The following is a 22,293-nucleotide window of genomic DNA, read 5'->3' as shown; positions in this document are numbered from 1 at the left end:
GCAGGCAGAGCCATCAAAGTAGCAGACTAAGCTAGCAGACGTTAGCATTGAGAAGAAACTGATACCTGAGCCTACTTTTGGGTCTGGTCAAGTGATGACACAATAATATGACATTGTTGTCAGACTGAAGCCTGCTCAGCACTTACTGAACACTGCCCTATTGCATCGTGGGAAATTTCTGCTTGGCTTGTGTCCATCAATACACATAAAGAAATTTATCTCATGCTGCCGTGACCCGGATTCGAACCGGGGTTGCTGCGGCCACAACACAGAGTACTAACCACTATACGATCACAGCTTCTGCAACAGCAGCTTGAGCTTCTATGTCTTTGACTCATTGAGTGTTGCGGCGAACAGCTGTTGAACAGCTGATGTGCGACTGCGGCGGCCCCTGATGCAGGAGACGGGCCAGGCCCCGTTCAGAAGGTGGTGGATATTATTCTTGGTGTTTTTAGGGCATGTTCCCACCCATCTTCACGTGGGTGACAAAAATGATTTTTTTGTAAAGATTTCGGCGCGAGTTCTGCCTGTCAAATTCTGATCGGGGCCAGTTTGGTTGTGTTGTCTGCAGCGCCTGGCACGCTCAGCGGGAGCGAGTCCGATCATTATAAAGGTGGGTCAAACAATTTAGGTTGAGACGAAGGACGGCACGGGCAGAGCAGACGCAGGTCTTCATTCCACCCGCAGAGCTGTAGAGCATGGATCATGTCAAGGACTACATGAGGGGAAAGAGAGCAGGAGAGCAGGGCAGAGACAAACACAGAGAATGCTCTCCTAAAACAAGGACTGTTCAGTCAACGGTAGCGCAGAGGAAGCGTGCTGGGCCCAGAACCCAGATGTCGATGGATCGAAACCATCCTCTGCTAGAAGAAGAAAAATAAAATGAACCAGTGTCTTTAGAAATGTGTGTCTGTTAAAAAGAGGTTCTGAAGGATTTTGTCTTCCTCCACAATCACCAATGATGGTGAGAGTTAACAGCAGTCCACTTTCTGACTGAAGCAAAAGTAGACTTCAAAAGGTTCTTCTGATTCAACATAGCAGCTAAATTTCCATTTCCATTTTCTGAACAGGACAGGTTAAAAAAAAGGGAATGTCATGACTTCCTCTGTATGTTAGAATATGAACGACTAAAAATGTTCATCCCCAGTTTTAAGTTAGAATTAAACTGGAAATACAAAAACCTTCCCTCTTCAATCCTGTCACTCAGTGTTGTAAACTGTTTCAAACAAATTCTACTGTTGAACAGTTCAAGTGTTTCTAATGAAGCTGAATGTTCTCCTCTGCTTTCCTCAATTGGGTTTCTTTCATGTCCTCCTGAGATCAAAGACAGAATTCTAGGTACAAATAAATACACTATCAAAGCCCTGATGACATCATCATCAATTCTGACTTTGATCTGGAGGCTCTTGCTTTAATCTTGGCTTTGATCTGGCTAATGTTTCCTGACAGGTTGCTGTTTCCACTCCAGAGCAACCAGTAGTTGATCCTATCAGACCAGTATGGTGAACAAAGCTTTTCACTTTACCAGTGGAATCACTGGGAAAAGAAACTCCTCCTGTCAGATGAAGGCTTCACTGTGTTGAGGAGGGTTTGTTCAGATGATTCTAGAAGAATAAATCAAAACCTCATCATTGAACATGAACATTAATCACTGATGACTGTTTTAACTAAACCTACTGGATACTGTGGTGCCTGATGAGGAGACAACTTGGGTACAAAGTTGCAGAAGAGGGTTTTTGGAGAGGAGATTTAGATGAGATGGTTTCCAAATCAAATCGGTTGTCACAAGGGAAAATCTGCATGGAAACACACAAACACACACACACAAACACACACACACACACACACACACACACAGAGTCCGACTGACTAACCCATGTTTTTCTTCACTTAAACCACCACTGGAGTATTGAAAGAGATTGCATGAGACACCATCAACTTACATTAAAAACCCCTGACTGCCTTTTATCCCCTCCTGGCTGCAGGAAATTAGACAGACTAGCCCATAGCGGGGCTGCACGGTGGTGCAGTGGTCAGCACTGTGCCCTCACAGCAAGAAGGTCCCGGCTCGGGCGTGGGATCTTTCTGTGTGGAGTTTGCATGTTCTCCCTGTTCCTGCGTTGGTTCTCTCCAGGTACTCCAGCTTCCTCCCACTGTCCAAAGACATGGACATTAGGAGACGAGGCTGATTGATACTCTAAATTGACCGTAGGTGTGAGTGTGAATGGTTGTTCGTCTCTTTATGTTGGCCCTGCGATGGACTGGCGACCTGTCCAGGGTGTACACCGCCTCTCGCCCGTAGATGCTGGGATAGGCTCCAGCCCCCCCCCCCCCGTGACCCTTACTAGTAAGGAATAAGCAGAAGATGACGATGGATGGCCCATAGAGTGGAGGTGAGACCACAACCATGCTCTACAATCAATATTTACATCAAACCAGCACCATCTCAACAACTTAACCTGACTAAATATATACATGATTCCAGACTACTACACCAACTCAATAACACATCCACATGCATAATCATTCAATGAACCTTGCCTGTGATTGTACCCCCTCCCCCATCTGGGAGCAAAGGTTTGCACCTACAGCTCCTAAGGAGCTTCCTTGGGCCACTCTCCCCTTTTGGCTCCACCCCCTTTAAGGAAACCACCAGGAAGAGGTGAGGACTGACCGTGACGACTGAAACTGCCACATTTACATGAGACAAACTAGATCAACACTAAATACCAGGCCTTGCACAGTGATTACCACTGACTGACACTGGGGTCTTCATTTTCCACAGGCAGGATGGCCGGTCCCCCTGTGCTTCCCAGGTCCCTCCCTGGAACACATGGCATTGAAAATGTTTCACATGTTTTCCGATTCAATAAACCTGACCATTAACATGTGTGTGTGCCTCTAATTTACATAAACTGTTCATACCAAGACAAATGCTACCTTCAATTAATCACTGATGTCATGGAACCCTTGGTCTCCATTACATTGGTCAACCAGAGAAGCTTCAACTGGTGACGCTCATTCAATCATTCATGAAGGTCAACCTCCATCATCTGCTGTGCTCCTGAACAGGGGAATTAGCTCAAATGGTAGAGCGCTCGCTTAGCATGTGAGAGGTAGAGGGATCGATGCCCTCATTCTCCAGAATACTTTAGCTTGTTCTGTTGATCAGAGGAGCTGCTGGGTCATGAATGCTGATGTTTGTCCACTGGTGTGATAAAGTGTCACCCTGTTACTGAGATGTGGATCAACACCTGCTCAGGTCAAAGCTGCAATGAAGTCAAGTCATCACCCTGTAAAGCACCAAATAACAACAAAAGTTACACTTTACAAGTAGAACAGGTCCAGTTCAACACTCCTTAAATGAATTTACACCCAACAATTCTTCATGAGCAAGCACATCCTAGCTTAGGCCCAACTTTTCTTGGCGCTCTCCCAGATGCATGGGAGCTGCTGGGGAAGCGCTACTTAGGCCTAAGCTAGGAGCTAAGCTAAGTTGGTCTGCACCAGCTAGTGAGGGTTGGCTAGCTCTCGCAGCTTTTGGTGCAGAGCCGCTGCAGGTCCAATTCAACCTCGCTAAGCCTCACCTCCAACACAACAAGAAAACTACATTTAACACACTTATCAGTATCACTAAAGGAGGCAGAGGAGGAAGAAAACATGTGGCACTCTGAGCAGGAGAGAGGAGAACAAGAGGGAGAAGCCATGGTTAGCTTAGCGTGTTTACAAGGCAGAAAGACTGTTGCTACCAGAATGATGGTCTTTTAAACTTCAGCCAAATAAAGCAAGTAGGTATTAATTTTTGGTGGGTAATTAGTCAAGGAAATAAGGAATTAGCAGGGAGGATCACACTTTAGCGAGCACAATGAAGCAAGGCTCTACGTGCAGCAACACAGAAAAAGGAGTTGAGGTCACACGCTTCCTGCAACCAAGGTCAAAAATCCAGGACGGACGAAGGGGAGGACAACAAAGACAAAGACACAAGAAACAGAGATAATAACCATAAACTCCATAACAACCATAACACATATTGCCCACACACACACACACACACACACACACACACACATTTTGTGAAACAACTCAGGAGTCATCAGGTGTTTTACTCAGAGGGATTCATTCATGATAAATGAGCATGGAGGAGACCCAGTAATCATCAACACAAGCGTCACATGAGCAGGTCACCACCCACTTTTATTGATTGGTTCTTGTAAGAATCACTCCTAACGCCATCAGGAGGTCATTTTTTGTCCTGCCCTGTCTCAACTGTTGGAGCACAACTACAGCCTGAACTCTGTCACTACCTTATCCCTCCCTAATAACCTCATACAGACCCACTATCTGGACTAGCCTGACCCCCCTGACCCTCATCAGTCACTCCTAGTGCCTCACACTGGAGGGAATAGCAGCATCGGTGAGCTCTGACTGTTGGGATGCACATCCATGTGATGAAGAGCTGTTTTAAACAGGGAATCATTTGACCTCTTGACCTGTGTGGGCAGGTACAGAGGGACGATTCCATCATGAACAATAATATTAATAAACAAATGGGTCTTTAGCTTCTTTCTAAAGGTGTCCACAGCGTCCTCATGTCCAGTGGGAGAGCGTTCCAGAGTCTAGGAGCTGCAACCTGGAAGGTTCACTCTCCTTCAGTGAGGCTGAATCCCTGTGGTCAGTGTGGATAAGGGACCCCACAGATATCACTAAAGTGCTTTAGACTGCAAAGCACTCAGCTAATCAAGCTGGGATCAACTGCTGTGGTGATCAAGGTATCATCATATATAACAAACAAAGAAAACAAAGTTGAGGAAAAGCACACAAAGAAGAAACTATGAACATAAACAGAGCATCTTCCACACCAGATGTCACACGGCTCAGTAGACCTCTGGTTTGACCCGTAGCAGGTCCAGTCTCCAGGGTGCCCCCATCATTCTGCTCTTCAGTCACAGGATATGCAGCAGAATCCCATAGCTCCTCTGCAGAAGAACATATGAGAGTGTCTGCTTGCTCTCCTCTGGCTGGACGTAGGGGAGAGTCTGTTTGCTCTTCTCTGGCTGGACGTAGGGGAGAGTCTGTTTGCTCTTCCCTGGCTGGACGTAGAGGAGAGTCTGTTTGCTCTCCTCTGGCTGGACGTAGGGGAGAGTCTGCTTGCTCTTCTCTGGCTGGACGTAGGGGAGAGTCTGCTTGCTCTTCTCTGGCTGGACGTAGGGGAGAGTCTGTTTGCTCTCCTCTGGCTGGAGGTAGGGGAGAGTCTGCTTGCTCTTCAGAAGTTTGCTGGACCGTCACTTGAAGGTCATGATTTTCCTCTTTCAAACAGCTTTTTAAATCATGAAGATTTCCCAGGATTTCCCACTGAGCACTGCTCCTTTTCTTCTTTTGTGTTCTCACTGCACATAGAAGACTCTGAACTTCACCGTTCAGACTGCCAGTCTTTGTGGGGTCCTGGTCCTTCCTTGATTCAAGGTGGGCCAACTCAGCAGTGAAGGTCTCTGTCTCCTGAGATGCAGTAGAAACTTGTCTCCTCAAACATCCATTTTCTGCCTCTCTCTCCTCACTCTGGGACCTCAGCTGTTCAAGAGTCGTCTTCTTCTCAGTTCGTTCTTCTCTCATTTTGTTCTTCTCTGCCTGGATGGAGTTGAGCTCACACTTGAGGTCACACTTCTCCTTGTAAACCATCTTCACCTGAAGCTGAAGATTGTGGACTTGTGTGTTCAGGTCTCTGATCTGAGTCTGGTTCTCCTCCCTCACAGATTCAAGGTTGCCCACCATGGCAGACATGTTCTCTACCAGCTGATATGCAATGATCTTCTCTTGTCCAAGACTAGAAACCTGTCCCCACAAATTCTGGTTTTCTGTCCATCTCTTGTCACACAGAGACTGAAGCTGATCAAGAGCACTTTTCTTCTCAGTCAGGTCTTCCTCAAGACATTTCATCTCCACCTGTTCACTCTCCCTCAGAGACTGAACCTGGGTCAGCTCTTTTCTGAGCTCATTGTTCTCTCCATCAACCTTCCTCCCCCCACACTGAAGACTGTGGACTGTTGCGTTCAGGTCTTCTATCTGAGTCTGGTTCTTGTCCTGGACCGTTTGGAGGTTGGCCACCACAGCAGTGAGGTTCTGTCGCTCCTGGATTGCTCTTTTATTCTCACGTTCAAGAGTAGAAACTTGTTCCCTCAAATTCTGGTTTTCTGCCTGTGTTGTCACTCAGAGACTGAAGCTGCTCAAGTGCAGCTTTCTTCTCAGTCAGGTCCTCCTGCTCTGTCAGCCTGAGAGATGGAGGAGCAGGATCACATTGACCAGGATCATTCAGTGGATAAATACAGCTCCTACTGAGATCCACCAGATCTCTGAATGCTCCAACTACACAATCCAATGGAGTCATAGCCGTCTGTCCTGGGTTGATCTGAAGATCTTGAGCCAGACTAAATCTCCTGGAACTGTCAAGTGTTTAAAGACCAAAACTGCCCCAGAAATGTGGAGTCTGGATTCTTTTCTAGAATGTGACGGCAGTGACAGTCCTGTAGAGTGACATCACTGACATGACTGATGACTTCAGTCACGTGACTGGATGACTTCAGTCACGTGACTGGATGACAGTGTAGATTCCAATGTAGAGGTTGGGGAAATAGTCTTTGAGAATCCAGCTTGAACCCACGCCCTCCTTGTCCTTCTAAAACCCAAACAGCGACCATCAGTCTCCCTCCAATCCTGTACTTGGGTTCAATGTTGCTGTTCCATTTTGCAGCAGTAGGTGTCGCTGTGATACCAGGTTCAGTTCAAGATTCCCAACTCCAGCTCATGTTGGTGACCTCAGTGGCAGGTAAAATGGTGCTTCAGTGGATCATGTGATCAACTCATGTGTGTCCTCACTGCTCCACAGGTCTGTCAAATGTTCTGTAAAATAGTTGGACCCAGCAGAGCTGCTAGATTAGGAGTTGATGGAGTCGTTGCAGATACCAGGGTCCAAAGTCCAGCTTGAACCTGGTTTGTGCAGTTCTTTGTCAAGCTAGCAGCCGTTCTTTTCATTGCCAAGCTAAAGTGACTTCTGTCAACAAAGGTCAACATACAAAAGGATATTTCTACTGGCAGTTCAAGATTTTGATCAAACTCCTTTTTCAGAGCTGGAACCTTCCTCTTGTGTCAGCTTCCTGTTCCCATCTCTATGGTAACGGTCAGTTTTGACCCACGTCTTCAATCAGCTGTCAAATAAACTAAAACAATTTTCTATCCTCCAAGTTGTTTCCATCTCTTGGTGACCTTGTTAGGCCTCCTTATCCATGGAAATATTAGTTTGAAGATTTAGTTGTGGGCCTCTGGACCTTTTTTTAGTCACTAAACCCTGGATTTATTTTTTCAGCAACAGAACTTTAATACAAACCCAAAATGAAAAGCAGAACAAGCCAGAATCCAAAATATGGATTTGCAAGGTCAACAAACAACAACCAGTCTAGCAAATCAAACCAACAGAAACCAACTACAAATTGTTTGAGTCATTCCAAAGTCCAGGACCCACTTTTCATCCTACAATGTAAACCAATGGGAGGCTTTCTCCTCAGACACACATAGCCTCAAACTGACGCTTCTCTCGTCTACACTGTAACTCTCTCCACTTCACAAATAACTTCACTACATTCCTGACAAAAATGCCTACTAAAATATGTTACATTCAACTTTTGACCACAATCTGGGGATTGATGAGCCTTTTTCAAACAACAAACTCTCCAAAAATCCTCTCTCCTCTCCACTCTGACAGAGAGCAGCGGGGGAGGGGCTCTTATAGGCTCAGCGCTCAGCGCTGATTCTCACTTGGTGTCACACTGAGGCTTCTACCTCCTAAACTACAAGTCCCACCGCTCTCATAAAATACATCCTTGGATTCAGGACGACTCCTGCTACTGGGCTGCAGTGGACAGGAGGCTCAGGCCCAAACAACACTGCCTCCAGCTTTAATTAAGACCTCAGTTTTGTTCTCTGCCTCCATGACAGGTTAATGGACATCAACTGGTCCTGAGTCACCAGGAGACACAGACATGTCCAGCTGAGTGACATCAGCAGGACTGTGGAGGTTTATACTGAGTCTCCTGACGACAAGTGGCAGTACAGAGATATTAAAGAGGGTCTGAGCTAAAACTGAACCTTGAGGAACTTCAACCTTTGATCTCAGAGTTCTGTTTTTAATCTTAGAATTCTTTCTTTGATCTCTCCTTGATTTCTCAATGATTTCTTTGTGGACTCCAATTGTCTCTGATCTCTCAGTGAGACAAAGACATAGCAGCTCCAACCTCAGCCTCCAGGAGGCCCTGATCCTCTAGTGGTCAGTCCTCTGTGTTGTGGCTGCAGCAACCCTGGTTTGAATCAGGGTCCCAGCAGCAACATTCCTACTGACTGGGGATTGATGAGCCTTTTTCAAACAACAAACTCTCCAAAAATCCTCTCTCCTCTCCACTCAACCCAACTGTTTGTTGTTCAACTGGACAGTTGGTCTGGTGAAGCTCTCTCAGACACTCCTTTCTTCATCCTCCCTTCAGGCTCAGCAGCATCAGAGTCAATGTGTCTGACTAGGACCAGAACCCTCAACCTGGAGGCTGTGGTGCAATGAGAACACATCTGACAACCAATCAGAGGAGGGTCTGTTTGACTCCTGGAAACTCCATGAAAGCTGAGAGGAACTTGTTCTTCATCTCCAAATTCCCTCCCTGCACGTTGTCTCTCCAGAGATCATTCAAGTCCAAGTTGAACCTTAGACTAAAAGCTCCCAGTAGGTGATGCAGGCTCCACCTCACTCCTGGTTCTGGAACCTCACCAGTTCTTGCTCTCTCACCACTTGGATCTCATGTTCCTGACATCTCTGAGCTTGTTTCCTATCCACCTGTCTCATGTTGATGAGGTCATCCAGCCTGATGATCTCTAGGTTCTCCTTTGAGTGGTTCCCTTTGGGAGAGTTCTCTCTCTGTAACTTGTGTGTGTGTTTGCTCGTATCCTGTTTCTCCTTGACAGCACTTTAGTGTTTTTACCACTGGTGTCTCATCTGTGGTTCACCTTTTATTTGACTTCTTTGTCAAAGATGAAGGTGTTTGTGGTCATTCATCAATCATGTGATGGCTCATGTGACTGTGAGTCTGATGGAGAGCTTGTAGCATCTCTCACTCTGAACACTTCAGTCTATTGAAGATACTCTGATGTAGCCTGACTAGCTCAGTCGGTAGAGCATGAGACTCTTAATCTCAGGGTCGTGGGTTCAAGCCCCACGTTGGGCGTTCATCTTGAACATCCCTGCTTGTCCTCTCACTTTCTGCAGCTGTGATTGGGAATTGTAAGAAAAATCACTGAATGAACAACACAAACACAGGCTGTGTCTGAAGTTCCACACCTGCACCCGACTCAGAATGAAAAACCAGTGTGGAATCAATTGTACCCACTGTCAATACTGATTCTGGACAAATTTCTTTGTGTGTATTGATGGACGTGAGCCAAGCAGAAATTTCCCACAATGCAATAGGGCGGCGTTTGGTCAGTGTTGAGCAGGCGTCAGTCTGACAATGATGTCATATTATTGTGTCATCACCTGACCAGACCCAAAAGTAGGCTCAGGTATCAGTTTCTTCTCAATGCTAATGTCTGCTAGCTTAGTCTGCTACTTTGATGGCTCTGCCTGCTCAAAGGTCCAGACCCCTGGATGTGGTGGTTCCTACCTGAACGTAGATTCTGTCAGCTCATGTTGTTAAATCAACTCACCAGGAACACCAGTAGATTTCAATGGACTGACAATGAGTCTCATTGAATGGGTGTTTCGTCCAACGAGAAACAATCAGTCTCAGGTTGAAGCTCATCAATGAGGTCTTGTGGATCAGTGGCTTGCATGAATGAATGAGTTGGAAGACTTCTTGGAAATTAAAGAGGATTTAATACAATTAAGAAAACACTTAAGACAGAGTGATAATTCCAGCAGAGTAATTAAGGCCCATATTGAGTAGCAGGTATGAATTAGCCTGGATTTATCTGAGCTTCAAGTAGACGGCTAAGAGGCAGGTGGAAAGGTGTGTAGGATGAACGATGGTGACCTCCAACCAAATAAAGAGGACTGAGTGGAGGCTGACCAGCTCTACGGAGTCAGGCGGAGTTTGGCAGCGAGACAGGAGTCCAGGCCTGAATCGGTGAAAACCAACGTAACCGGCTTACGTTCTCAGCTGGATTCTCCCATCGATGTACGACGCCTCTCCAACGAACTGGTGGGAGGACGGCCTCCAAAGCCTCCACCTCGTCGACCGTGGCTCCCGCTGAGATTCGCTCGATGAAGAAGGGAAGCGCGTTGATGGGCTACCCTCTGGTCTCAGGCTGCTGGCTGCCTGGACTAAGCTGCTCTTCTCCGACACAAAGGTGGCTTCTCTCTCTTCAAGGCTCACAGGAGGTCAAGAGTGTAGCGACCGTGAGCCGAGATCGATGATGAATTACAAAAATAGAAAATCAAAAAATAAATTAGAGGAATAGAAAAGAAAAGGGGGGGGGGGCGGACCAACTGCTCTAGGAGCTCACACACAAAGGGAAGAAACAATAAGGACTGAAGAGAGCGCCAGCAGTGGATGGTGCCACCACTGTTACAGTAAACTGGTCCGCCTCAGAGCAGTGACCTTTGACCTGTGAGGGGTTGTTGGCCAATCAGCACACTTTGCTGTCTTCAGTCCTTCTCAGATATCAACAAATGAAGCTGGTTGAACAGACAGCAATCATCATCACTCAGAGACATCACCTGGAGAGGAAGACTGCTCAGAGTTCTGACAATGACAGTGAAGAGGCAAGGAGAGCTGGACAACCACAGACAGTGAAACATTCGGAACATCATGTTGATACACGTGTGTGTGTGTGTGTGTGTGTGTGTGTGTGTGTGTGTGTGTGTGTTTACATGTAGACTTTCTCTTGTGACAGCTGATTTGGTTTGGAATCCATCTTAGTCAGGAAATTTGGAGAAAATTCTATCATGTCGTTGTCGTTATTTTGATTTACAACACTGCAAATAAAATCATCTCCCCTCCAAAAACCCTCCTCTTCAACTTTGTACTCAAGTTGTCTCCTCATCAGGCACCACAGGATCCAGCAGGTTCAGTTAAAACAGTCATTAGAGATTGAAAAAATGTCCATCAAACACAAAATAAGGCTTCAAATAGGTTTCCAATTTTATTTGATGTTGACACATTTTGTCCATTTAATATCAAGACTGCTCCCAGATCAGCTCCATGACCTCATCCCTGCACCAGAGTACCGCCCAAGTTCATCAAGGATGGCCAACATGAGCAGGTCTAGATTCACCTCCATCTTTGGAGGCTGTTGAATTTCCTCCTGAGGACCGTCAGGCTGTTTCCTTACTTTGCTGTGACCCAACAGCAGACAGCAACAAGGACTGTGGTGCACTTGGTCATTGGATGCACTGAAGTCACGTGACTGAAGTCATCCAGTCATGTCAGTGATGTCACTCTGCAGGACTGTCACTGCCGTCTCATTCTAGAAAAGAATCCAGACTCCACCTGTGGCTCCATGATAACTGAGGGACCTCTGGTTGGAGGCTGGACGATGATGTTTGGTCTGGGGGATTAAGATGGTGGGGGCTGTTTCAGTTCTAGTGCTGAAGGCTTTCACCATGACAGTCAGACTCTCCTCTGTCCTTCATGGTCCCTCAAATGTGCAGTGTGGACCTCACACACTGAATTTAGCCTGAAAACTCTTCGTGAACAGCAGGAGACGCAGAGTCTCTGTGGCGCTCGGCTGTTAACAGAGAGGCTGGTGGTTGGAGCCCCCCAGGGACCAGGACCAGGCTCTACTGGTGCTGAAGACTCTGTTGATCAGCTGCTGAGTTGCTACTTGATGTCAACATTGGTCTGTTTCATCCTGAGTAGTTTGATCCTAGCAGAGTGGCTGCATCAATGATCTGAATGTGGACGGACAGATTGACCCTCCACAGCAGACGCCTGTCACAGATCTCTGGATGAGACACTTTGAGGTAAAGCCAGGTTCTGCCAGTCCCACTCACATGTTTCAATCACATGTTCAGAGATGGGTTTGTTGTTCCTGAATCCATTTCTTATTTTCTGATCACCTTGTGGATTGTTCATCATTCTCCTCATCACCATACTTTAGGTTGCAGTACGAACACTGAGTTAGTCTGGGGTTGCAGGAATCATCCAGCATCCAAATAATAGCAGGTTGAAACATTTATTTAAAAGAGTTTAACATGGTTACACACACACACACACACACGTTTCCAGTCATGTCATTGTGGGTTCATTTCATCAAGGCTCACAAACGGGGGAGGGTAACTTCACACACTCGTACGTTTCAGGTCTGACCTGAGTGGGGTCCTTCCACGTGGTTCTGACTCAAGGTGTTTCTATGACACTGTGCAACACCTGGCATCAGCTCAACTTTGACTTTTACACTTCTAACTGTACGCTGTGTGAGCTGTTCCATGTTTTAAAGCCATATTTCCAGTGTGGCCCACTGCAAATCTTTGGAATGGCTCAGCAGTTGCTGACGCCTCAGAACGACTGTGCTGTGATCTCAGTTTGAAGTTCTGTGCCATTGGAGAACCTGTCTTACCACGAGGTCACCTTGTTAGCCTGTGAATGTCTCCACCTACAGCGATGACTTCTGTCAGCTCCAAGGTGTCTTCTTGTCTGGCATCTGAATTTCAGGTGAGAGACCCTCTGACTCCTGCAGCAGCAGTAGAGACAGAGGAGCCCTGAAGCTCAGAGGTTCCATGAGGGATCAAAGCCAGACGAGACGGCCGCAAAGGTAGCAGGACATTGTGGACTCAGTCGTCACCACTAATCTGTGTTGACAGTATTTAATGACATTCTGCTGCCAAAAACAGATCATGATTCTATACATTTGAGAGGCCTCACAGTTCAAGTTTCAGGTCTGTATCCACTGGAGAGGCCAATGAGAGCAAAAGAGCAACAGGGTCAAAGGTCAAACAGGCCTCGTGTCTCAGCCAGGCCTCAAAGGGTTAAGTGAGCCTTTTGGAGCTCCTTTGAAAAAAGGCCTGACACCAATCTTGTTCAGGACCAACATGAAGAAGGATCTTTGGAACATTTTCACATCTTTAAGACCGCCTTGACTCCTTTTTATAGCAGGAGTCACTGAACAGCACAAAGCTGCTATTGCAGCCATCAGGCCTCATTTCTGATCAGTTATTATTGTTGAAACAAAGCTGAATATCAATTATTGATTTTTATTGTCATCATTGTGAACACCTGATGAGAGAAACACAATAAAAACATTTGAAAAGGAAGGATCAGAGTGTTGTTGTACTGCAATACTACAGTACAGCATCAGAGACACTCAGTTATTGATTGCCTGAATGATTGATTTACCCAGAAGAGGAACAGCTTTGTTGGAGCAGTAAAAATACACACATCAGAACGACAAAGTTACATTGGAAAAGAAACTACATGACATTACCAGCACAATATCTGAAGAACAGTTAGGATCAATTTAACTGGCCAGATAGTTAGGATTTCTTTAATGATATCCTTGATGAACCCAGACATCAGAGTGGTTTGTTCCCCTCAATCATAAATCTGTAAATATAGCGTGAAGTGATGGAACTAAAAGGCCACCTCTGAGTGCAGGAGTGAGCCTCTGAGACGGATGTGACGTCAGCAGACCGCCATTAGTTGAGTCATTGTTTTATATTCTTAATGCTGATTGGTCGATTTATAATGGTGACAAATGGACTTCGTAGGTAGAATAAACATCCAGAAATTAAATGAATTTGTAGATTTGTCTTATTAATCAAAGATGAAGTATTAAAAATATTTTGTTTTTTTTCCTCGGAGTGAGCGACAACTACCGGATTTTCTCACAGAAGAACGGGGGCGACTTCCACAGAAGCAGATGTTTGTAATTCCTGGGGCACTAAAATCCATTTCATATTATTCTTTATTGAACAGCGAATATTATGGAAATAAAATGTATATTTCTCGGCAGAAATGTCCTTAAAATGCTTTTAAAAATCAAACCTATCTTGAAATGACACTCGTCCGTAATAGCGTCCTTAGCAACCAACATAGCAACAGTAGAAATGTGACACTGTAACGACTCTCTTCCGAGAGGTGAAAGATTCACCGTAATAACGAACAAACCAAAGATTAAACACAAGAACTGAGCAAAGATTATGAAAACAAAATGCATATTTCTCTCTAGAAATGTCATCAGAATGCTTTATTAAATCAAAACTATCTTGGAAGAAGGCACTTTCCTCCGAAAATGACAGGAGCGGCGGCCATGTTTTTGTTTTGAGAGGCCCGCATGAAAGAGTCACATGAGGGAAGGGGGGTATGGGGTCATGGGGGGGGGGGGGGGGGGGGGGGGGGGCGATCCCAGGTGACGTTGTTCAAGAGGCAGGGTTCACCCTGGACAGGTCACCAGTCCATCAGGAGAAGATTGGTGGACGGTATCATGCAACCTAAACTAAAACATTAGTCAGATCAAATTTAGATTAAAGCAAGAGTCTCCAGATCAAAGTCAGAATTCCTGATGATGTCATCAGGGCTTTGACAGTAGCTAGAATTCTGTCTTTGATCTCAGGAGGACATGAAAGAAAGACAATTGAGGAAAGTAGAAGAGAGCATGGCTGCATGATGGTGCAGTGGTCAGCACTGTGGCCTCACAGCAAGAAGGTTCTGGGTTTGAGTCCAGGCTCGGGTGGGGAATCTTTCTGTGTAGAGCCTGCATGTTCTCCCCATGAATGCGTGGGTTCTCTCTGGTACTCCGGCTCCTTCCCACTGTCCAAAGACATGTAATTGGGGACGAGGCTGATTGGACACTCTAAATTGACCGTAGGTATGAATGTGAGTGTGAATGGTTGTTCGTCTCTGTATGCTGACCCTGTGATGGACTGGTGACCTGTCCAGGGTGAACCCCGCCTCTGGCCTGTAGATGCTGGGATAGGCTCCAGCCCCCCCCCCCCCCCCCCCCCTTGACCATCAATGTAGGTCTTTTGTTAATTGCATGCCACATGAAATTATTAGTGGTCACTTTCCTAGCAACAGTCTCACAGTGGCAAGACAAGAACACTTCTACTTTTGATGATGACAGTTTGTTCAACACTAAACTTCATCCAGTACCATGTTGTCAAACACTGGAACCTCCACAGCACCTGAACAGGGACTTGAACCCTGGACCCTCAGATTAAAAGTCTGATGCTCTACCGTCTGAGCTCCTCAGGCTCTTTCTACAGCATTGAGACAGGAAAAGAAACACCCGTGAAGGTCAAACTGATGCTTTCTTGACTTGTTCAGTCCTCCATGTTGAAGTCCACCATGCTTTTGATTGACTCTGATTCTCTGTGGCAAAATCCATCAAGAGGCTCCAAAAATGTCCTGAATGTCACAAGAATGCACAGGACAAGATGTTCGTTTCCTTCATGTCTGCAGTTCCTCCACTGGAAAGTAAAGTCAATGCTGCTCCTCTGCTGAAACCTGGGATCGGACCAGGGACCTTTAGATCTTCAGTCTAACGCTCTCCCAACTGAGCTGGTTCAGTTCTGAGTGAGGGCCCTGCTTCTCTCATTTATAATCTCTTCCACTCTCACTAGAACTGAGAGAGGATTGGAGCTTCTGAAGTCCTGACACATTGAACAGTTCTCCAGGACCATTTTTGATGAAGGTCTGGATCACACCAGCCTTTTTTGTTTGTCTTCTTGCACCACCGTGCCGCCCCTACTAGTCGTCTACATATCAGTGTTCTCAGTATTGCACGAACATTCACATCAGTATTGTGCTAATATTTTATTTCCTGGCTCTTCAATCCTCCTATTATGAAGTTGATTGCTTCAGCGACCAGGAGACGTTATCATTGGCAGCTAGTTTACTATTATTGCTGCTGCTGTTGTTGGTTGTGTGTCTGTCTTCCATCCCCCTGTCCCTCTGTCTTTCTCTCTGCTTGTCTTTCACCCTCATCTTGTTCCCATCTTTTTGTCATTCTCTCCCTCCTTTCTCTCTGTCTTTTGTCTTTCCTTCTCTATATTTGTCTTCTGCTGTCTGTCCTGTCCTGCTCTCTTTCAACAACCAACCAGTCAAAGCAGACGTCCGGTTAAAAAAATATGATAAAAGAACTCTTGGTTTGATTTGGCTTGAGACATGAAGAAGATAGGAATGTTTTCCTTTCATTTTAGAAGCTTTTCCAGATTCATGAAAAGATCATCAATCAGTGCAGTATTTCAGACAGACTTCTGGTCCGTGAGGACGAGGAATCCAGCACAGATCCACAGAACTCCAACTGCCATCTTTGATGGTTCCTTCACAGTCTGTCGGGTGGAGAGATCCTCCTGAGTCTGGCTTGGAATGTTTGTCTGTGGATGTGTTGGCCCTGTGATGGACTGGTGACCTGTCCAGGGTGAACACGGCCTGTCGCCCAAAAGCTGCTGGGATAGGCTCCACCCCCTCATGACCCTGAACAGGATAAGCAGAAGACAATGGACAGAAGTCCTGACACATTGAACAGTTCTCCAGGACCATTTTTGATGAAGGTCTGGATCACACCAGCCTTTTTTGTTTGTCTTCTTCCAGTTGCCTCAACATTGTGTGAGCCAATAATTCCACATCTGTACCAGACACACCTCTGGTTGGTGGGTTGATGGATCTTTCTGTTCTAACAGTGTCTTTTATCTTGCTTTTATCTTTTCTTTGTATCTGCATTCTGTGGTGCACGGTGGCTCTGGAAGAGCGCTCTAACTATTGTCACTGTACCCCCCCCCGATACAACGAAAATAAAAGATTCTGATTCCGATTCTGACACACACACACACACACACACACACACACACACACTCACACACACACTCACAAACGTGTATCAACATGATGTTCCGAATGTTTCACTGTCTGTGGTTGTCCAGCTCTCCTTGCCTCTTCACTGTCATTGTCAGAACTCGGAGCAGTCTTCCTCTCCAGGTGATGTCTCTGAGTGATGATGATTGCTGTCTGTTCAACCAGCTTCATTTGTTGATATCTGAGAAGGACTGAAGACAGCAAAGTGTGCTGATTGGCCAACAACCCCTCACAGGTCAAAGGTCACTGCTCTGAGGCGGACCAGTTTACTGTAACAGTGGTGGCACCATCCACTGCTGGCGCTCTCTTCAGTGCTTCTTGTTTCTGCCCTTTGTGTGTGAGCTCCTAGAGCAACTGGTCCGCCCCCCCCCCTTTTGTTTTCTATTCCTCTAATTTATTTTTTGATTTTCTATTTTTGTAATTCATCATCGATCTCGGCTCACGGTCGCTACACTCTTGACCTCCTGTGAGCCTTGAAGAGAGAGAAGCCACCTTTGTGTCGGAGAAGAGCAGCTTAGTCCAGGCAGCCAGCAGCCTGAGACCAGAGGGTAGCCCATCAACGCGCTTCCCTTCTTCATCGAGCGAATCTCAGCGGGAGCCACGGTCGACGAGGTGGAGGCTTTGGAGGCCGTCCTCCCACCAGTTCGTTGGAGAGGCGTCGTACATCGATGGGAGAATCCAGCTGAGAACGTAAGCCGGTTACGTTGGTTTTCACCGATTCAGGCCTGGACTCCTGTCTCGCTGCCACACTCCGCCTGACTCCGTAGAGCTGGTCAGCCTCCACTCAGTCCTCTTCATTTGGTTGGAGGTCACTAGTCACTATCGTTCATCCTACACACCTTTCCACCTGCCTCTTAGCCGTCTACTTGAAGCTCAGATAAATCCAGGCTAATTCATACCTGCTACTCAATATGGGCCTTAATTACTCTGCTGGAATTATCACTCTGTCTTAAGGATTTTCTTAATTGTATTAAATCCTCTTTAATTTCCAAGAAGTCTTCCAACTCATTCATTCATGCAAGCCACTGATCCACAAGACCTCATTGATGAGCTTCAACCTGAGACTGATTGTTTCTCATTGGACGAGACACCCATTCAATGAGACTCATTGTCAGTCCATTGACATCTACTGGTGTTCCTGGTGAGTTGATTTAACAACATGAGCTGACAGAATCTACGTTCAGGTAGGAACCACCACATCCAGGGGTCTGGACCTTTGAGCAGGCAGAGCCATCAAAGTAGCAGACTAAGCTAGCAGACGTTAGCATTGAGAAGAAACTGATACCTGAGCCTACATTTGGGTCTGGTCAGGTGATGACACAATAATATGACATCATTGTCAGACTGACGCCTGCTCAACACTGACCAAACGCCGCCCTATTGCATTGTGGGAAATTTCTGCTTGGCTCGCGTCCATCAAAACACACAAAGAAATTTCTCCAGAATCAGGATTGACAGTGGATACAATTGATTCCACACTGGTTTTTCATTCTGAGTTGGGTGCAGGTGTGGAATTTCAGACACAGTCTGTGTTTGTGTTGTTCATTCAGTGATTTTTCTTACAATTCCCAATCAAAGCCCCACATTGCTAATGAACTCAAAATGATGCTAACAGTAATGTAGTGATAGTTGCTAATAAACTAAGTGATGCTGACAGTCATGTGGTTAGAGTTTCGATTAACCTCAAAGTGATGCTGACAGTAATGTAGTAAGAGTTGCTTCGAACCTCAAAGTAATGCGACAGTGATTTCAGAAGAATTGCTAATGATCTCAAAATGATGCTAACAGTAACGTAGTGATAGTTGCTAATAAACTCAGTGATGCTTACAGTCATGTAGTAAGAGTTGCTAAAAACCACAAAGTAATGCGACTGTGATGTCGGAAGAATTGCTCATGATCTCAAAATGATGCGACGGTAATCTAGTAAGAGCTGCTAATGAATTCAAAATGATGCTAACAGTAATGTAGTGAAAGTTTCGAATAACCTCAAAGTGATGCTGACAGTCATGTGGTTAGAGTTTCGAGTAACCTAAAAATGATGCGGACAGTAATGTATTAAGAGTTGCTAATAACCTCAAAATAATGCGACAGTGATTTCAGAAGAATTTCTAATGAACTCAAAATGATGCTAACAGTAACGTAGTGATAGTTGCTAATAAACTCAGTGATACTTACAATAATGTAGTAAGAGTTTCAAACTCCCTCAAAATGATGCTGAGAGTCATGTAGTAAGAGTTGCTACTAAACTCAAAATAATGCGACAGTGATGTCGGAAGAGTTGCTAATGAACTCAAAATGATGCTACAGTGATGTAGTAAGAGATGCTAAAAAACTAAAAATGATGCTGACGGTAATGTAGGAAGAGTTGAAACTAACGTTAAAATGATGCCACACTGATGTCGGAAGAATTGCTAATAAACTCAAAATGATGCTAACAGTAATGTAGTAAGTGTTTCGAACTACCTCAAAGTGATGCTGACAGTCATGTAGTCAGAGTTGCTACGAACCTCAAAATAATGCGACAGTGATGTTGGAAGAATTGCTAATGGTCTCAAAATGATGCGACAGTGATGTAGCAAGAATTGCTAATGAACTCAAAATGATGCTAACTGTAATGGAATGAAAGTTTCGAATGGCCTCAAAGTGATGCTGACAGTCATATAGTAAGAGTTGCTACAAAACTCAAAATAATGCGACAGCGATGTCGGAAGAATTGCTAATAAACTCAAAATGATGCTGACGGAAATCTAGTAAGAGCTGCTAATGATCTCAAAATGATGCTACAGTGATGTTGTAAGAATTGCTAATGATATCAAAATGATGTGACGGTCATGTAGTAAGAATTGCTAATGAACTCAAAATAATGCCAACAGTAATGTAGCGATAGTTGCTAATAAACTCAGTGATGCTTACAGTAATGTCGTAAGTGTTTCGAACTACCTCAAAGTGATGCTGACAGTCATGTAGTAAGAGTTGCTACGAACCTCAAAATAATGCGACAGTGATGTCGGAAGAACTGCTAAGGAACTCAAAATGATGCTAACTGAGGTTATTCGAAACTTTCACTACATTACAAAGTGATGCTGACAGTCACCTGGTTAGAGTTGCGAGTAACCTAAAAATGATGCTGAGAGTAATGTAGTAAGAGTTGCTAATAACCTCAAAATAATGCTACAGTGATGTCGGAAGAATTGTTAATGAACTCAAAGTGATGCTGACAGTCATGTAGTAAGAGTTGCTACAAACCTCAAAATAATGCTACAGTGATGTCGTAAGAATTGCTCATGATATCAACATGATGTGACGGTGATGTAGTAAGAATTGCTAATGATCTCAAAATGATGCTACAGTGATGCCGGAAGAATTGTTAATGAATTCAAGAATGATGCTGACAGTAATGTAGTGATAGTTGCTAATAAACTCAAAGTGATGCTGACAGTAATTTATGAAGAGTTGCTAAAAACCTTAAAATAATGACACAGTAATGTAGTAAGAGTTGCTATGAAACTAAAAATAATGCGACAGTGATGTAAGAAGAATTGCTAATGATCTCAAAATGATGCGACAGTGATGTCGTCAGAATTGAGAGTCGGGGTTTTCCAAGTTTATCTCCTCCCACGCATGAATTCTCTGGTATCATTCCACTTACTGCGAAGACGAGCCGTGGATGTATTGTCCTGAGCCCAGGGCTTGTCAGATACCATGACCCTCAACTAAATGTGGCAGAAAACCTGCCCTCTTCATTTAGGGCTGGAAGGTGTGAGAGATACTGGGAGCTCATCGAGGCTACGTCCTCCACGGTCTCCTCAGGCTGGCCAGCACAAGAGGAGACCGCCAACTGGCCGGGACAGGCTGTCACCGTTGTTGTTGCCGCCGTGGTCGGCCTTTCTTTCTTTCTTTCCTTTTTTCACACGATCACAGGGGAGAGCGCGGACGCAGTCCCCCACTGTCAGAAATTATGCAGTTGAGATTCCCACATTTGGGGAATTCACCAGGGTCAGCACAGCCCCAGTGCAATGGCTGAGCCTCACCCGGGGAGAACCACCTTGCTGATCATGGTATCTCCCCTGCCAGGTAAGTATGACTCGCTGAGCTTAGGAACAGACATGAGCTCCAGGGACACAGCCTTCTGACTGACAGGCAGGGAGGCCGACACAGCGCCTGATCTTTCCTACCTTGTGCCAATCTGCCGCGTGCGCAGCCCCCTTTGTTTCTCACAACGATGCCGGATGTCGGATATCCCAAGCCCGGGAAGCTCGACCGATGCCGTTTTCAAGGCTCACCTTCTCGCTGGGGGCACCAGCGCGGCCTCTAACCGCACGCATCGTGCCCCGCAGTAAAAAAAACAATCTCCGTCCGCTTTCACCCTTGGTTGGAGCGTCGCGACCATGAGAGCTGTCAACGCAAGCGGCCACATTCCGAAAGACTGAAGGCAGCAAGCTGGGGTTTCACATTTCAACATCAAGTTCACAACCCATCTCTGGGCAAAACAGGCACATTGAAGGTTCAGGTCTTTCAGAGTGCATTCCAAAGCCTTTTGGGAAAGGCTCCGAGAGCAGTGCCGTCAGCGGACCTCCATCCTTATCTGGAGTGCAAACGGAGCCACAACTTGACGCCCAGCGGCAGCGCGGGCGGAAATCCAGCCCCGGCCTCATGTGCAGCACTCGAGAGTTGGCCTGAAGAGCACGGGATTTGCTCCTGACAAAAGGGGAGGGGCCCGCACTGTTCCTGGAAGGCCATTGCGGCCGCAGGCTGAGGAAAAGCTGCAGTGCAGGAGGAGAACCCTGCTCCGGCTTTGGGTGGAGCAGGTGAGCGAGTGCCTGGCGGAGGCTTGTTTTAATTCCGACAAGAAATGCGGGGCATTGCACCACTCCTGGAAACACTGCAATACCAGGTTGATGCGTGGAAAGGACGGAGCAAGCTCCCGTTCCATCTCCCTGTTCCAAAAAGCAATTTAATATATGGTTCCCAGATAGGGAACGTACCAGATATTAAACTGATAAGAACAGATACTACACTTGATCTTAGCCAAAAGGCCGAGAAGCGATGCTTGTCAGCCACCCGACGTGAGAGCCAGCACCCCCGGTACAGCCAATCCCGGCCGCGGCTGTGGGCAGGAACTGCAACATTTTGGGTGGCGACACAAAATGCAGTGCCATAAACACTACATCTGGCACACTGGTTGTCCCCACTGCTATCCAAAGCAAAGGCAATCGGTGCCTTCACCCTGCTATGCTAGTGGGGCGACTCAAAGTAAAACAAAGCGGTGTTCAAAGCCACAAGCCAGCGACTCATCCTGGAGTCGGGACTTTCCAAGTTGATCTCCTCCCACGCATGAATTCTCTGGTATCCTTCCACTTACTGCGAAGACGAGCCGTGGATGTATTGTCCTGAGCCCAGGGCTTGTCAGATACCATGACCCTCAACTAAATGTGGCAGAAACCCTGCCCTCTTCGTTTAGGGCTGGAAG

At 46.0% G+C, this 22,293-nt stretch overlaps 4 non-coding genes across 4 annotated transcripts; 1 reads left to right on the top strand and 3 right to left on the bottom strand.

The window, feature by feature from the left end:
- Positions 1-226: 226 nt before the first annotated feature.
- Positions 227-298, bottom strand: trnah-gug (transfer RNA histidin (anticodon GUG)). Its single transcript has one exon. It is a non-coding gene; the product is annotated as a tRNA-His (tRNA).
- Positions 299-9,184: 8,886 nt separating this feature from the next.
- trnak-cuu (transfer RNA lysine (anticodon CUU)) lies at positions 9,185-9,257 on the top strand. Its single transcript has one exon. It is a non-coding gene; the product is annotated as a tRNA-Lys (tRNA).
- An 11,484-nt stretch (positions 9,258-20,741) lies between these two features.
- Positions 20,742-20,905, bottom strand: LOC147271916 (U1 spliceosomal RNA). The gene has a single exon (XR_015116641.1). It is a non-coding gene; the product is annotated as a U1 spliceosomal RNA (small nuclear RNA).
- A 775-nt stretch (positions 20,906-21,680) lies between these two features.
- Positions 21,681-21,871, bottom strand: LOC147271915 (U2 spliceosomal RNA). The gene has a single exon (XR_015117048.1). It is a non-coding gene; the product is annotated as a U2 spliceosomal RNA (small nuclear RNA).
- Positions 21,872-22,293: the final 422 nt, after the last annotated feature.

This window comes from Aulostomus chinensis, chromosome 1 (assembly GCF_037954235.1).
Source record: "Aulostomus chinensis isolate RoL2024-O1b breed Wild chromosome 1, RoL_Achi_v1.0, whole genome shotgun sequence".
NCBI lineage: Eukaryota > Metazoa > Chordata > Actinopteri > Syngnathiformes > Aulostomidae > Aulostomus > Aulostomus chinensis.
This window is presented reverse-complemented; position numbering and strand designations above follow the sequence as displayed.